This window comes from Chanodichthys erythropterus, chromosome 3 (assembly GCF_024489055.1).
Source record: "Chanodichthys erythropterus isolate Z2021 chromosome 3, ASM2448905v1, whole genome shotgun sequence".
In the NCBI taxonomy this organism is placed as follows: domain Eukaryota; kingdom Metazoa; phylum Chordata; class Actinopteri; order Cypriniformes; family Xenocyprididae; genus Chanodichthys; species Chanodichthys erythropterus.
Window position 1 is genome coordinate 62,532,082 of NC_090223.1, and position 15,567 is coordinate 62,547,648.

At 38.1% G+C, this 15,567-nt stretch overlaps 1 pseudogene; it reads right to left on the reverse strand.

Moving 5' to 3' along the window:
• Positions 1–15,567, reverse strand: part of LOC137007702 (uncharacterized) — a 1,237,067-nt pseudogene that overhangs the window by 1,190,366 nt on the left and 31,134 nt on the right.

Here is a 15,567-nt window from a genome sequence, read left to right on the forward strand (position 1 = left end):
TTGGTAGAGTTATTAAAAGTACACTTAGTAAGAGTAGGATTTCTAGATGGACAATATGCTCCATGATATAAAAGCTAGTTAACCCTTAGAACGTGGATGTAGAATACTGATAATTCTATAAAGAATTAAAAAAAAAAAAAAAATTCCAATGAAACAGACAGCAGAAAAACTATAATTTACAATTACAAATATACTTTGTTTTAAAGAGCACAAACCCCTGTTTAAGTGTCAAACATTTACCTCTCATTGTTTAGATACTCCCCATTAAAAACAATGAAAAAGAAAACTATACCATCATCACGACTAACAGCTAGACACCTATAGTCTCGTTGTGAAATAAACACATCATCAGTAATATTACATTATAATAATAACCTGAATTTTTTTTTTTTTTTGAAAAATCAAATTGCATCATTTCAGGTTTTTCTATGAGAAGGGCCGTTACTGCATAAGTGAACTCTGATAGCTACAAGGGCACTGCTAACTACAAAAAACAAAATAACTTTTGCTGTGCTATTTGACTTTAGCTGACTGAGTGACCAGTGCAGTAGGTGACAGTCTGACTTTATAATAACGACGTCTTATAATATTCATTCATTTAAGCATCATCGTCGTCGTCGTCGCATCATGAGTCCCTCGCTGTTAATCATGTAACTACCCTGCTTACCGCTTCTATTATACTCTCCTGCTTACTCTGTCCCTCATTGGCTTCACTGTCAGACACCTGCTGCTCCTCTGCCTTACAGGTGTCTCCTCCATGTTCTTCTATGTTCACCTGTTTTTGCACGTCAGGTACTGGAAACTGAAGCTACAGTAACCGCACTAAACATGCCAGTAATTTTTGCACGTTGAGGCATCAACCTCTAAATTTTTAGATTTTTTTGCCCGCAACTTCTCCGCACCCCCCTTGCACTTGCGCTTTTGTTTCTCCATCCTCCTAATCCACAGATGTTCTGGTGAAACAGAGGGGACGGGCTGGAGTCTGTTAAGAGATGTGATTGGGCCAGACCAGTGTCAGTATGGAAAATGAACCAATGGGCCACTGTCCCTGCTTTATGGGCCGGTCGTTGGCCAATTTTATGTTTATTAAAAAAAATCATATATAGCGGCCCCGCCCTCAAGTGCGTCGGCCCACCGGGCATTTGCCCGGTATGCCAGATTACCAGTCCAGGCCTGTCGTTAAATCACTGAGCAAACTCGGAGCACTTCACCAGCGGTGACTCTCTCCTCGCGTGACATCCTGAGCTCGCGCAGCATCCTGAACGTTCTATAGCCTAACCGTTATATCGCACTTTGTAAAGAAACTGGGCTGGCGGATATCGCGTTTTGTGAAAAAATACATTTTGTAGTAGGCTTAAAATGTACATTTTTAAATCTTATTAATGGCAGCAATTCACACATAGATTAAGGTACATCTGAACAGTGATTTCCAATAATAAAATCCTAATGTCAAAAAATGGGGTTTATCGCGTTTTGCAACGAAACTCTTCAAATATTCTTTGTAAAAATATTTTACAAATTCTTTTTTAAAGCTAAATTTAACAACATTAAATCAACTAAATGAAGTTCTTTAATTATTCAGTATATGTTGAACAAAGTTGTGACCTTCCCATAAACAGACTAAACAGAGAGTTTGAGTAAAATTAAATAAAAACTAAATAAGAATAAACGTAAATAGTTTTAGACCTGGACAAATTTGCTTTGATGAAACAGCCATTACATCTGTTATGTTAAAATTTTACTTTGACAAGCCAAAAACAGTTTTTAAAGTAAATAAGTGACTTCCACTTCTCAAATGTGCTTTTCCTTTTCAAAGTCTGGCAGAAATTATGGGTGGTTCTAAAATATATGGTCACATGACAATAAAATGGCATGGTTGCCAAGAGCTCATCTCACCCCACTCTCCCCTAGTCAATAATAAAGTATATAATATTGTCAGTAAACAAACAGTATAATACAAGATAAGGCAAGGCAATTTTATTTGTATAGCACATTTCATACACAATGGTAATTCAAAGTGCTTTACATAAAGAAGAATAAAAAAATTAGAACAAAGAATAGAAATAACAGTAAAAACAGAGAATTTTGCTATCTGGATGGAAGAGCTAGGAAGTCTTCGGAAGTTTTTTGTTGTTGTTGTTGTTGTCCATCAGAGCAGATCTAAATGGATCTTCCTCACATGACAGGACCGCTGTCTAGCTCTACCTGTTAAGGCACTTCAAACTGATAAACAAAGTTTAAATCTCCCCTTTTGCCAAGGCACCTCTGCTCTTTCCACAGTGACGACTTCTAAAATAGCTCCCCTTTCCAGTGGATTTTCTTTTGGCCCTTAACGTAACCTATAAATCTGAAACTCTTTCCACACTGATCACATGTATGGCTTCTCTCCAGTATGAATTTTCATGTGGTGATAAAGCGTCAATTTATGTGTGAAACTCTTTCACAAACTCTTACAATGATCGTAAAAGGCTTCTCTCCAGTGTGAATATTCATGTCCCCCCTAAGGATTTTTCATGTTTTATAAGTATTAAATAAGTATTTGACACATCAGCATTTTTATCAGTAAGGAGATTTCTAAGTGGGCTATTGACACAAAATTTCCACCAGATGAAGCCATCAAGCCAAATATTGAATTCATACAAAGAAATCAGAACGTGGTGACCGTGCATGTATGGCATGGTGGTTCAGTGCACTGCTTATAGTTTTCTTTGAAACAACAGTACCTGCTGATGCAAGGTCTTCCCGAAGTTCTGCCCGAGTTGTTCTTAGCTCTTGCAGAACTCTCCTGATTATTCTTTGGACTCCTCGGACAGGGATCTTACGTGGAGCACCTGATCGTGGCCGGTTTATGGTGAACTGATGCTCTTTCCATTTCCGGATAATGGCCCCCACAGTGCTCACAGGAACATTCAGCATTCTGGAAATGCGCCTATAACCATTCCCATCAAAATGCTTTTCAATGATAAGATTACGAAGATCTTGAGAGAGTTGTTTGCTTTTACCCATCATGAAGTCTTTCCTGTGTGCCTCCTGGGTAATGAGAAGCCTTTACAGGCCATCAATTAGGACTAAAGCAGCTGATATCAATTAGTACTGATAGGAGGCAAGGTTTCTCACTCAATACTGACAGATTTCAGGTGATATCCTGGCTTTCTATGCCATTTTGTACCTTGTTATCTTCATGGGTTCAGCGTAAACAAGGCTTAGGCCGTGTGTCCAACAAAGCGTTTTTAGCCAGCTGAAAATGCTAGGCGCTCTGCTTAAAATGCCTATCTGTGAGCACTTGAGAGCGCTTCTGCAGTGCAGCATTTTTTTCCGTTGAGACGCTTTGTTGCTATGATACCGAATATCCGCGGCACTGTTACTTATAACTGATTTTGCAGGTAATTTGTTTCAGACTAAAAATGTTGACACAATGTGGAATTACTTGCTATGTATGTTCGGAGACCAGCAATATTAAATTCTCATCCATTTTGTTCTGTTCTCTGCTTGTTGATGTTGTTGTACAGCAAGACAGTTGGTCGGTGTTGTACTTGTCCTGCCCCTCCTCAACTCTGATTGGACGGCTGGCTAAAAAGTGACAGTAATGAGCGCAGCGTTTTACTCAAAGTTGAACATTCTTCAACTCGAGGCGACCAGTAAAAACGCCGAGCTCTCAGCGCTTGAGCGTGAAAAAGACGCTCAGCGCCACGTTACGCTCCTGGCGTTTAAAAAACGCGGCGCTGGAAAAAACGCTTTGGTGGACACACGGCCTTAAGGCTTCTCTCCAGTGTGAGTTCTCATGTGGTCTTTAAGGTGTCCTTTTCTACTGAAACTCTTTCCACACTGTTGACAGGTGAATGGGTTCTCTCCAGTGTGAGTTCTCATGTGGGATATAAGGTGTCCTTTTCTACTGAAACTCTTTCCACACTGTTGACAGGTGAATGGGTTCTCTCCAGTGTGAGTTCTCATGTGGGATATAAGGTTTCCTTTATGACTGAAACTCTTTCCACACTGTTGACAGGTGAATGGGTTCTCTCCAGTGTGAATTCTCATGTGGGATATAAGGTTTCCTTTATGACTGAAACTCTTTCCACATTGTTGACAGGTGAAGGGTTTCTCTCCAGTGTGAACACGCATGTGGGATATAAGGTTTCCTTTAAGACTGAAACTCTTTCCACATTGTTGGCAGGTGAAGGGTTTCTCTCCAGTGTGAACACTCATGTGGGATATAAGGTTTCCTTTTTGACTGAAACTCTTTCCACAATGTTGACAAGTGAAGGGTTTCTCTCCAGTGTGAACACTCATGTGGGCTGTAAGTTTTCCTTTCTCAATGAAACTCTGTCCACACTCTTGGCAGGTGTATGGCTTTTCTCCAGTGTGAATTCTCATGTGGGTTTCAAGTTTATCTTTTCGACTGAAACTCTTTCCACACTGTTGGCAGGTGTAAGGCTTTTCTCCAGTGTGAATTCTCACGTGGTCTGTAAGGTTTCCTTTTTGTGTATAACTCTTTCCACACTGTTGGCAGGTGAAAGGCTTTTCTCCAGTATGAATTCGCATGTGGACTTTAAGCATGTGTTTACGTATGAAACTCTTTCCACACTGTTGGCAAGTGAAGGGACTCTCTCTAGTGTGAATTCTCAAGTGGACTCGAAGGTTTCTATGTTGATTAAAACTCTTTCCACACTGTTGGCAGGTGAAATAAATTTTAGTTTCTGTCTTTTGAGCTCCTTTTTGTGAGGAACACTGTTTTGATTTTTCTTCAGTCATGAAATTATGTTTTTTCTCTTCTTTTTCATTAAGTTCAAGACTCGCCTCTCCCAGTGCCATTAGGTCTAGGACAAAAATAGACATAAAACAATTTAGACATTTAAAGCATCAAAACCAACAACATGTATGATCTATACCAGGGATTTCAATCTTTAATTGGCTGAGGGCCGTTGCTGTGATTGACACCTGCCATTTTAGGAGGGCCATTTTAACATTCAAGCACAAGGAAGCGCAACATTTCTGAAAAACTACTTTCCTTTGCATTATTTCTAATTTACTTCAAATTTCATTACTAAAATCTTTTTGCCATACTTAAAAAATGTAAACAGCACTATCATTGTTACATACAGTATTAGGTTAACAGTTGCAAATATTTTCCCTTACTTTATTTTAGCTTAATTAACATCAAAATCTTGCACTGAACAACACTGTACTTAACAAATGTAATCCCTGAATACATTTGTACACTATTGCATTTCTTGCCAGACACCTGCAGCACTTCTGCTCACACAGCTGAGCCACATTTGCCCTAGATGCCGTTTGAGCATCTGTAACATTTATTGGTAGCATCTGACAAGTTTTGTTGGTTTAAATCAACATTCGCGACTTGCGCGGGTGCTTTTACTATAATTTAGGTAATCACGCTCATAAAAGAATCGTCGCAGTCGCGAAGCACCTGCGATGTGGCGTGCTTGTTTTTCCAGGTGCAGAGCAGGATTTTATTTCTTATCTCCATATAAATATTTCTAATACTAGTAGAGCTAATGCAAGGAGTAGAAAACTATTTTTCTTTTGCTGAAACTTCCTAGTCATCATGGAGAGCGCAGCTAATGGTTGCATAGCAGCAACAAACGCCACGGGAGCGAAAACGCTTTGGAAAGAAGGAGAAAGCGGAGAAAGGAGGCGGCACGGCCACTTATGTGATGCAATATGTGAATGGCCCCTTAATAATAATTTAGCGGGCTGGATTATGTTTTATTTTTAAGTTGCAGGCCGGGTGCAGTGGGGGCCGTAAGTGGCCTGCGGGCCGGCAGATTGAGACTACTGATCTATACCCTATCCTATCCTATCAGGGATGGGCAGCTTTGGTACTGGAGGACCACTCTTTTGCAGAGTTAGGGTGCTTTCACACCTGCCGCATTTAGTTCGGTTGAATCACACTAGAGTTCGTTTCCCCCTTTGGTGCGGTTCGTTTGGGCAGGTGTGAAAGCAGCAATCACACTCAGGTGCGCACCAAAAGCCAAACAAACAAGCATACCGTGACCTGCTTGAAGAGGTGGTCTCGGTACACTTTCAAATGAACTCTGGAGCGGTGAGATGAGAAAGCAATCAGACCCAGTTAACGGTCCAACGAACCAAACAATATCATAATTCATAACGGGAAATGCAGAATGCAGAAGTATAAATGAAAACAGATGCATAGCCTACGGTGCAGAAGCATAAATCAGCCTTTACGATTAAATAATGGGGTTGGGTTCAATTTTGCTGGTGTGTTTGATCAGGGATGGAGCTAAACTCTGCAGAATAGTGTCCCTCCAGGACCAGAGTTGCCCATCCCATCTATAGATCTTACAGGTGCTGGTCATATAATTAGAATATCATCAAAAAGTTGATTTAACTAATTCCATTCAAAAAGGGAAACTTGTATATTATATTCATTCATTACACACAGACTGATATATTTCAAATGTTTATTTATTTTAATTTTCATGATTATAACTGATAACTAAGGAAAATCCCAAATTCAGTTTCTCAGAAAATTAGAATATTACTTAAGACCAATACAAAGAAAGGATTTTTAGAAATCATGGCCAACTGAAAAGTATGAACATGAAAAGTATGAGCATGTACAGTACTCAATACTTAGTTGGGGCTCCTTTTGCCTGAATTACTGCAGCAATGCGGCGTGGCATGGAGTCGATCAGTCTGTGGCACTGCTCAGGTGTTATGAGAGCCCAGGTTGCTCTGATAGTGGCCTTCAGCTCTTCTGCATTGTTGGGTCTGGCATATCGCATCTTCCTCTTCACAATACCCCATATATTTTCTATGGGGTTAAGGTCAGGCGAGTTTGCTGGCCAATTAAAAACAGGGATACCATGGTCCTTAAACCAGGTACTGGTAGCTTTGGCACTGTGTGCAGATGCCAAGTCCTGTTGGAAAATGAAATCTGCATCTCCATAAAGTTGGTCAGCAGCAGGAAGCATGAAGTGCTCTAAAACGTCCTGGTATATGGCTGCGTTGACCTTGGACCTCAGAAAACACAGTGGACCAACACCAGCAGATGACATGGCACCCCAAACCATCACTGACTGTGGAAATTTTACACTAGACCTCAAGCAACGTGGATTGTGTGCCTCTCCTCTCTTCCTCCAGACTCTGGGACCCTGATTTCCAAAGGAAATGCAAAATTTACTTTCATCAGAGAACATAACTTTGGACCACTCAGCAGCAGTCCAGTCCTTTTTGTCTTTAGCCCAGGCGAGACGCTTCTGACGCTGTCTGTTGTTCAAGAGTGGCTTGACACAAGGAATGCGACAGCTGAAACCCATGTCTTGCATACGTCTGTGCGTAGTGGTTCTTGAAGCACTGACTCCAGCTGTCTTCAATATTGAACCTTTTCACAATATTCTAATTTTCTGAGATACTGAATTTGGGATTTTCCTTACTTGTCAGTTATAATCATCAAAATTAAAAGAAATAAACATTTGAAATATATCAGTCTGTGTGTAATGAATTAATATAATATACAAGTTTCACTTTTTGAATGGAATTAGTGAAATAAATCAACTTTTTGATGAAATTCTAATTATATGACCAGCACCTGTATACTCAATACACCAGTGGTTTTCAAATCTGGTCCAAAGGGACCCAGCACTGCACATTTTGTATGTATGCTTTATTTTTCAAATCTGGTTAAGATTATCAGCTTGTTAGAAGATTGCTGACAATGATGGTGGAATTTGCCAACTACAATTCCTGTTCATTACTAAGGTGAGAACCGGACCCAATATAAACCTAAATATACTCAAGAAAAGTGCTTTACTATTCAATAAGTAATAGAAGATATATCCATTGACATCCATTCAAAAAACAGAGGGGGCGAAGTGTTAGCATTAGCAGTTATGTTTTCTTGGCTAAAGGTTGCAGGCTTGCCTTCCAGTGGTTTTGGATCTACATTTCCTGCAGAGTTCTGCTGCATTCCAGGCAGGTTTTTGAGCCCTTAAGTCACAACTTCAAACCATGACTCACAACTTTGTAGTGTTCAAGGCAAGTCGCGCCAAACTGCCTGAGTGTAAACAAACCAGAATGGTGGACCATACAGGGCTTATGCTTATTTACAATTATTTCTATTGCCAAAGGTGTTTTCTCCTTGCTTATTTGAGAGAAAATGGAGGAGGAAAATGGTGCATAAGGCAAGAGAAGCTGTTATACCTTTTATTTTTATAAAATAAAATTGTATAACATTCTTATTTTACTTAACTGATATCTGTCTGCATAAGGAATCCTAAAACTTTTTTTGAGACTATTAACAATATTGTTTCTCCTGCTACATCTCGTTTCTGTGTTTTCTAGTGATGATTGCAATAATTTTTTGTCTCATTTTGTGGACAAGGTTATGGCTGTTAGGACAGTCATTGCACCATCAGCAAACCTTATATAACCAAACATTATATTTACGGAACAAAGACACTCAATTTTGGACTCATTTTATCCCATTTCCTTGAATGATATTATTAGTTTAGTGATGAAGCCTTTCCAGAGCCCTGTGGATATTTTACCTACATCTCTGTTGATGAAATCCATAACATCTATTGGCCCATGTTTGGTTTCAATTATAAACTTATCTCATAGACTAGGCCAGGTTTCTAGTTGTTTAAAACAAGCTGTTGTTCAGCCTCTCTTGAAAAAGAGCAATCTTGACACTACATCATTTAACAATTATAGTCCTATTTTGAAACTTCCTTTTATCTCTAAAATCTTAGAAAAAGTTGTGGCAATGCAGTTAAATAATGTTCTGGAGGCCCATAATATCTGTGATAAATTTCAGTCTGGCTTCCGTAAAAACCATTCAACTGGAACGGCCCTCCTTAAGGCCTTTGCACACTGAGTCTGGAATTTTCGTATTTTTTCGTATTCGTAATCCAAAAAATCGTCACGCACAGAGACCTTGCACACGGAGTCCGATGTGTAAAAATTAATGCGTTGCGAAAAAAAAAAAAAAAAAATCACAAAAATTCTTCAAGCAGTGAGCACGATTTAGTTGTCTCCTCTCTTCTTAAAAAGAGAAAAAGAAAGGAAATATTGGGTCCATTCAATTCTGAGATTGCATAGAGAGAAAGGAGAGTTCACCTCATCAAGGAGCTGCGGGATTATCCAGAGCGTTTCAGAGTTTACTTCAGGATGTCAGTGGCTCAGTTTGATGCTTTACTACTAGCACAATCTGTCTTTATATTCTGTATCTTTCTTTGTCATTAAATGCTGCTGTTTTGTGCTATAGAAGATGTGGATCATCTTGTCAGATGGCATTCTGGATTTTTGCGTTTGCGTACGGTGGCTCTGAATTGTCAAAACGTCTCTCAAAATGCGTGCCACGGATGCGAAAAACACAGAAAATCGAACCTGATCCCAATATTTTTTGACGGACGAAAGTTTCGGAGGCAGTGTGCAAACGTGATTGACATATCTTGAGGTCGAATTTATTTTTTAACGGACTCAGTGTGCAAAGGCCTTTAGGGGCCTTTAGTTTCAAATGATATTTTGATGTCTGCTGATTCTGCTGAATGTTCTGTGCTGGTCTTGCTAGATCTTAGCGCAGCGTTTGACACTGTTGACCACTGCACTCTGATTGGTAGACTAAACTCTCTGGTGGGCATCTCTGGACTGGTTTTCTTCTTATCTTTCTGACAGCAGTTTTTCTATATCCATGTCAAGTCAAATTTATTTATGTAGCGCTTTTACAATAGGTAATTGTTCAAAGCAGCTTTACATATTAGAAGCACAGAAAAAAGGGAAGTGGTTAAAAATAAGCTGTACAACCAAGCGTGGTAATATGTAACATATACAAGATGGTGCTACATTAAGCCAATGTCGGCTGACTCCCAGGGGTGGAAAAAAACCCCTAGGAGAAAAACCCAGCGTGCTAGCACTGGGAAAAAGTCCTAGGAGGGAAAAAACCCCTTGGAAGATATATATAATATATGTAAATGGATATGGAGATCAAAATCTGAATTATACATTTTTATTATAGAGATTAAAAATAGATTATATATAAATATATGTAAGCGGATACGGGGATTAAAAATCTGAATTATAGATGCAGCCAGAACTGGATCTGTAGGCCCATTGTCTCCTGGGCTACGTTGTAGTCAGGTCCAGACACAGGTTCTCCATCTGATCTGGATACGGCCTGGATCCAGCACCCGGCAAACCTCAGGATAAGCAGAGAGACAGATATTAGCGTAGATGCCATTCTTATTCTGATGTACAGGTGTATCTAGTGTTATGGGAAATGTTCTCGGTTCCGGCCGACCTAATTATTGCAGCGTAACAATCCTTTAACGGATTTGAAAAATGTTAATGTATTGATAATGTGTTATGTGTATGCAAGAGCAAAGAGATGTGTTTTTAGTCTAGATTTAAACTGACAGAGTGTGTCTGCTTCCCGAACAATGCTAGGAAGATTGTTCCAGAGTTTAGGTGCTAAATAGGAAAAGGATCTGCCGCCTTCAGTTGATTTTGATATTCTGGGTATTATCAACTGGCCTGAATTCTGAGATCGCAATAAACGTGAAGGACTATAATGCATTAAGAGCTCACTTAGGTACTGGGGAGCTAAACCATTTAGAGCTTTATAAGTAAGTAGCAAGATTTTAAAATCTATACAATGTTTAATAGGGAGCCAATGTAATGTTGACAGAACTGGGCTAATATGGTCATACTTTCTGGTTCTAGTAAGAACTCTAGCTGCCGCATTTTGGACCAGCTGTAGTCTGTTTAAAAGCCGAGCAGAACAACCACCCAGTAGAGCGTTACAATAATCTAGTCTTGAGGTCATGAATGCATGAACCAACTGTTCCACATTTGTCATTGAGAGCATATGTCGTAATTTAGATATATTTTTTAGATGGAAGAAGGCGGTTTTACAGATACTAGAAACATGACTTTCAAATGAAAGATTGGTATCAAAGAGCACACCCAGGTTCCTAACTGAGGACGAATATTTAATGGAGCACCCGTCAAGTGTTAGAGAGTATTCAAGGTTTTTTCGTGAGGAAGTTTTTGGTCTAAAGATTAGGATATCAGTTTTTTCTGAATTTAATAATAAGAAATTTCTTGTCATCCAGTTTTTAATGTCAGCTATGCATTCTGTTAGTTTTGTGAATTTGTAGGTTTCGTCAGGGCGCGAGGAAATATAGAGCTGAGTATCGTCAGTGTAGCAGTGAAAACTAACACCATGCTTCCTAATTATCTCTCCTAAGGGCAGCATGTACAGAGTGAAAAGCAACGGTCCTAGTACTGAGCCTTGTGGTACTCCATATTTAACCTGTGATCGATACGACATCTCTTCATTAACTACTACAGACTGGTACGATTTGAACCATGCCAAAGCAATTCCACTAATGCCAATATAGTTTTCAAGTCTTTTTAAAAGAATGTTATGATCGATAGTGTCAAAAGCAGCACTGAGATCTAATAACGAGAGCAGTCTCAGTACTATGGTATGGTCTAAATCCTGACTGGAAATCTTCACAGATTCCATTTCTTTCTAAAAAGGAACACAGTTGTGTTGAAACTGCCTTTTCTAGTATCTTTGACAGAAAAGGTAGATTCGAGATTGGCCTGTAATTCACTAAATCTCTCGGATCTAGTTGAGGTTTTTTAATAAGAGGTTTAATAATAGCCTGCTTAAAGGTTTTTGGCACGTATCCTAGTGTTAAAGATGAATTAATTATATCAAGAAGTGGACCTACGACCTCTGGAAGCATTTCTTTCAGTAGTTTAGTCGGCATTGGGTCTAACATACATGTTGTTGATTTTGATGATTTGATAAGTTTAGATAATTCTTCCTCTCCTATAGCGGCGAATGATTCTAGTTTTACCTCAGGGACACTACAGTGCACTGTCTGAAGCGGAACTGTAGATGGTTGCATGTTTTTAATTTTCTCTCTAATATTATCAATCTTGCAAGTAAAGAAGTTCATAAAGTCATTACTGCTGTGTTCTATGGAAACGTCAGCAGTTGAATCTCTGTTTCTAGTTAATTTAGCCACTGTGTCAAATAAATACCTAGGATTATGTTTGTTTTCTATTAAGAGATTTGAAAAATAAGTAGATCTAGCATTTCTTATGGCTGTTCTGTACTAAATCATTTTTTCTTTCCACGAAAGGCGAAAAACTTCTAGTTTTGTTTTCTTCCAACTACGTTCAGCTTTTCTAACAGCTTGTTTTAGAGCCCGAGTGTGCTCATCATACCACGGCGTTGGATTAGTTTCCTTAATCTTCTTTAGACGTAAAGGAGCGACTGCATCTAATGTGCTGGAAAAGAGAGAGCCAATAGTTTCTGTTGCAGCACCGAGTTCTTCTAAGTTGTCAGGTATACTAAGGCGATGAAACTGCTCGGGGAAATTATTTATAAAGCAATCTTTAGTGGTAGACGTGATGGTTCTACAATATTTATGGCTGGGTGGTGGTTTTGTAGCCTTGGCTAATTGTATTATACACAAGACTAAATAATGATCTGATATATCATCGCTCTGCTGTAGAATTTCAACAGCATCAATATCAATTCCATGCGACAGTATTAGATCTAGGGTATGATTACGACAATGAGTGGGTCCTGACACGTGTTGTCTAACTCCAATAGAGTTTAAAATGTCTGCAAATGCCAATCCAAATGCGTCTTTATTATTATCTACATGGATATTAACATCACCAACAACAAGGACTTTATCCGCAGCCAGTACTAACTCTGATAGAAAATCAGCAAATTCTTTGATAAAGTCAGTATGGTGCCCTGGTGGCCTGTATACAGTAGCCAGCACAAATGTCAACTTACATAATGTTACATAAAGCACCATCACTTCAAAGGAATTATATTTGAAAGTCTTCTGAGTGATTCTGAATATATTACTATAAATTACAGCAACACCTCCCCCTTTGCCTTTCTGTCGAGGATTGTGTCGATAATCATAACCTTGAGGACTAGATTCATTTAAAGTAATGTAATCGTCTGGTTTTAGCCAGGTTTCTGTCAAACACAGCAAGTCTAGTTTATTGTCTGTGATAATTTCATTTACAATAAGTGCTTTTGAAGAAATAGATCTAATATTCAGTAACCCAAGCTTTATCATTTGTTTATCTGATTTATCTGTGATTTTCATTTTTTGAATATCCATTAGGTTCTTTCATGTCAAAATCTGTTTCTTTATCCTGTGGTGTGCCACAAGGCTCTGTGCTCGGACCCATGCTTTTTAACCTGTATATGCTTCTTCTTGTCAAGATAATTCGCAGTTTCAAAATAATATCTTATTTTTATGCTGATGACATTAAATTATATATGTATTTTAGTCCTGATAGACTAGACAAACTGTCTCTTTTGCAGGATTGTTTAGTCTCCATTAACAATTGGATGGCAGACAATTTTCTGCAACTTAATACAGATAAAACTGACGTGTTGATTATTGCCCCAGACAACATTACCCCTAAGATTAGGCAGGTTATTTTAACTATTCCCAGAACATGTCTTAAGACAAGAGGTGATCATGCTTTCTGTGCTTCCTTTCAAGTTGAACTATTGGTTCGGTGAAGTCTTTTAAAAAACATCTAGGAGACGCATCTTTTTGGACAAGCTTTTAATTAACTACTCAATTTGACTGTACTGATGATACTGTAGAGTATATTTATTTTTGTTTATCTTGTTATTTTTATTGTAAAGCATTTTGTGACCCTCCTCGTCTGTGATAAGTGCTATATAAATAAACTTTACTTACTAATCAAATCTAATTTAATGCTATTTATTGCCAATTTTTTAATGCATATATATATATATATATATATATATATATATATATATGTCACTAAATGTTGATAGATGATGACTTACAGCAATTAGAAAATTCATCATGTTGTTGTATTAGCAATCTGTCAAGTGTCAGCCCTTTATATTTGTTTGCTTCTATGTTTGCTCACATAATATATTTTAATACAGCCAATTACCCAATAAAATTGTTTATCTGTATATACAGCTATGGAAAAAATTAAGAGACCACTTAACATTGATTTCTGAACTAGGAGTGGTCTCTTAATTTTTTCCATAGCTGTATATTTTTTTTGTTTTTGTTGTCAGACAATATGAAATGGTGACTGAAACGCAGCCCATTAAAACTACACGCAGGGCTCGACATTAAGCCTCGTCATGTAGACACACGTACATAGGTCACTTGTATATTATAGTATTTTTTTGGGTGGAAATATAAATGTGTTCTGAAGTAATATCCTTTCAGAATATTGCAGCTTTGATGCATTTAAATCTGCATATTTTTGATGGATTATAACTGTATTAATGTTATGGGATTGTTTTAAATATTTTTTGAAAATACAATTATGAAATGTTTGGGGGAAAATTATACTTTTAAAAATGAAACTAAACCACCAGTAGGTGGTGGCAAGTAACCGTCTTAATGAGTGGGTCATTTATTCATTCATTCAAACGGCTTATGTAATAACGTTACACTGTGCGTTCACTTGGTTCACTAAAAGTTCATAAATGCAATCAATTGTTCTATGATTTGAGACCCTGGACCACAAGACCAGTCATAAGGGCCACTTTTTTTGAAATTGAGATTTATACATTATCTTAAAGTTGAATAAATAAGCTTTCTAGTGATGTATGGTTTGTTAGGATATGACACAATCATTTGAAAACCTGAAATCTAAGAGTGCAAATAAATCTAAATATATACCTGAAGGCATTTTTAGATTTGTTTTTCTGAGTGACAAACACAAAAGTAAAAACTCATAACTCTAAAACTATAGCAAGGAGAGTCAAAAGGTAGGTATCATTTGATAGAACACTTTTTACTTTTTAAAAATATATATATAAATTACATTACAATGGGATATTCTCACACTGAGAAACTCCTGATAAAATTCAAATCAAATATATTTCTTACAATTTTACATCATTAATTGCATATCAAATAAAAAAGCGAAGGAAATAAGAAAGGAGAAAAATTATTTGGTCTGGGATCTGGATCAAATTTTGTGGTGATAGCATGAAGTAAGCAAAAGTTACAGCATTTGGAAGCAAGTGAGCCTGTTTGTTTAGCACCTACAGTTAGCGCCTGTGCGCTGTTTTTGTTGTAAACTCAATTTGTGCAGAGGGGGCGTCACATGACCCAGAGCGAGATGGCTGCTCCGCTCTAATATTCATTTATTTTCCCCTCTGAATCTTTCATTCTAATTAACTTTACAGACTTTCAATTATGTCTGATTCAACTTTGGACAAAGATTTTCCGATTTTCGGATCAACACGCTCACAGAAATCCAAAGAAAAAGACAAAAAGAAGACCACTCATCCCTCGCTGCTAGCAGAAGCTAACGGCAATGTAACAGAGGCCCAATCAGACATGGCGCTGATCCTTTCTGAGATTAAAGCCAACGGCTCTCGTCTTGAAGGAATAACTAATCGGCTGGAGGGAATAGCTGGATCCGTCTCCTCTCTACAAAATTTGTTCACGGCTCTCACTGAAAGGATTGAGGGCATTGAGACCCGTCTAACAGAGGCTGAAGGGAGAATCTCATCCGCGGAGGACTCGG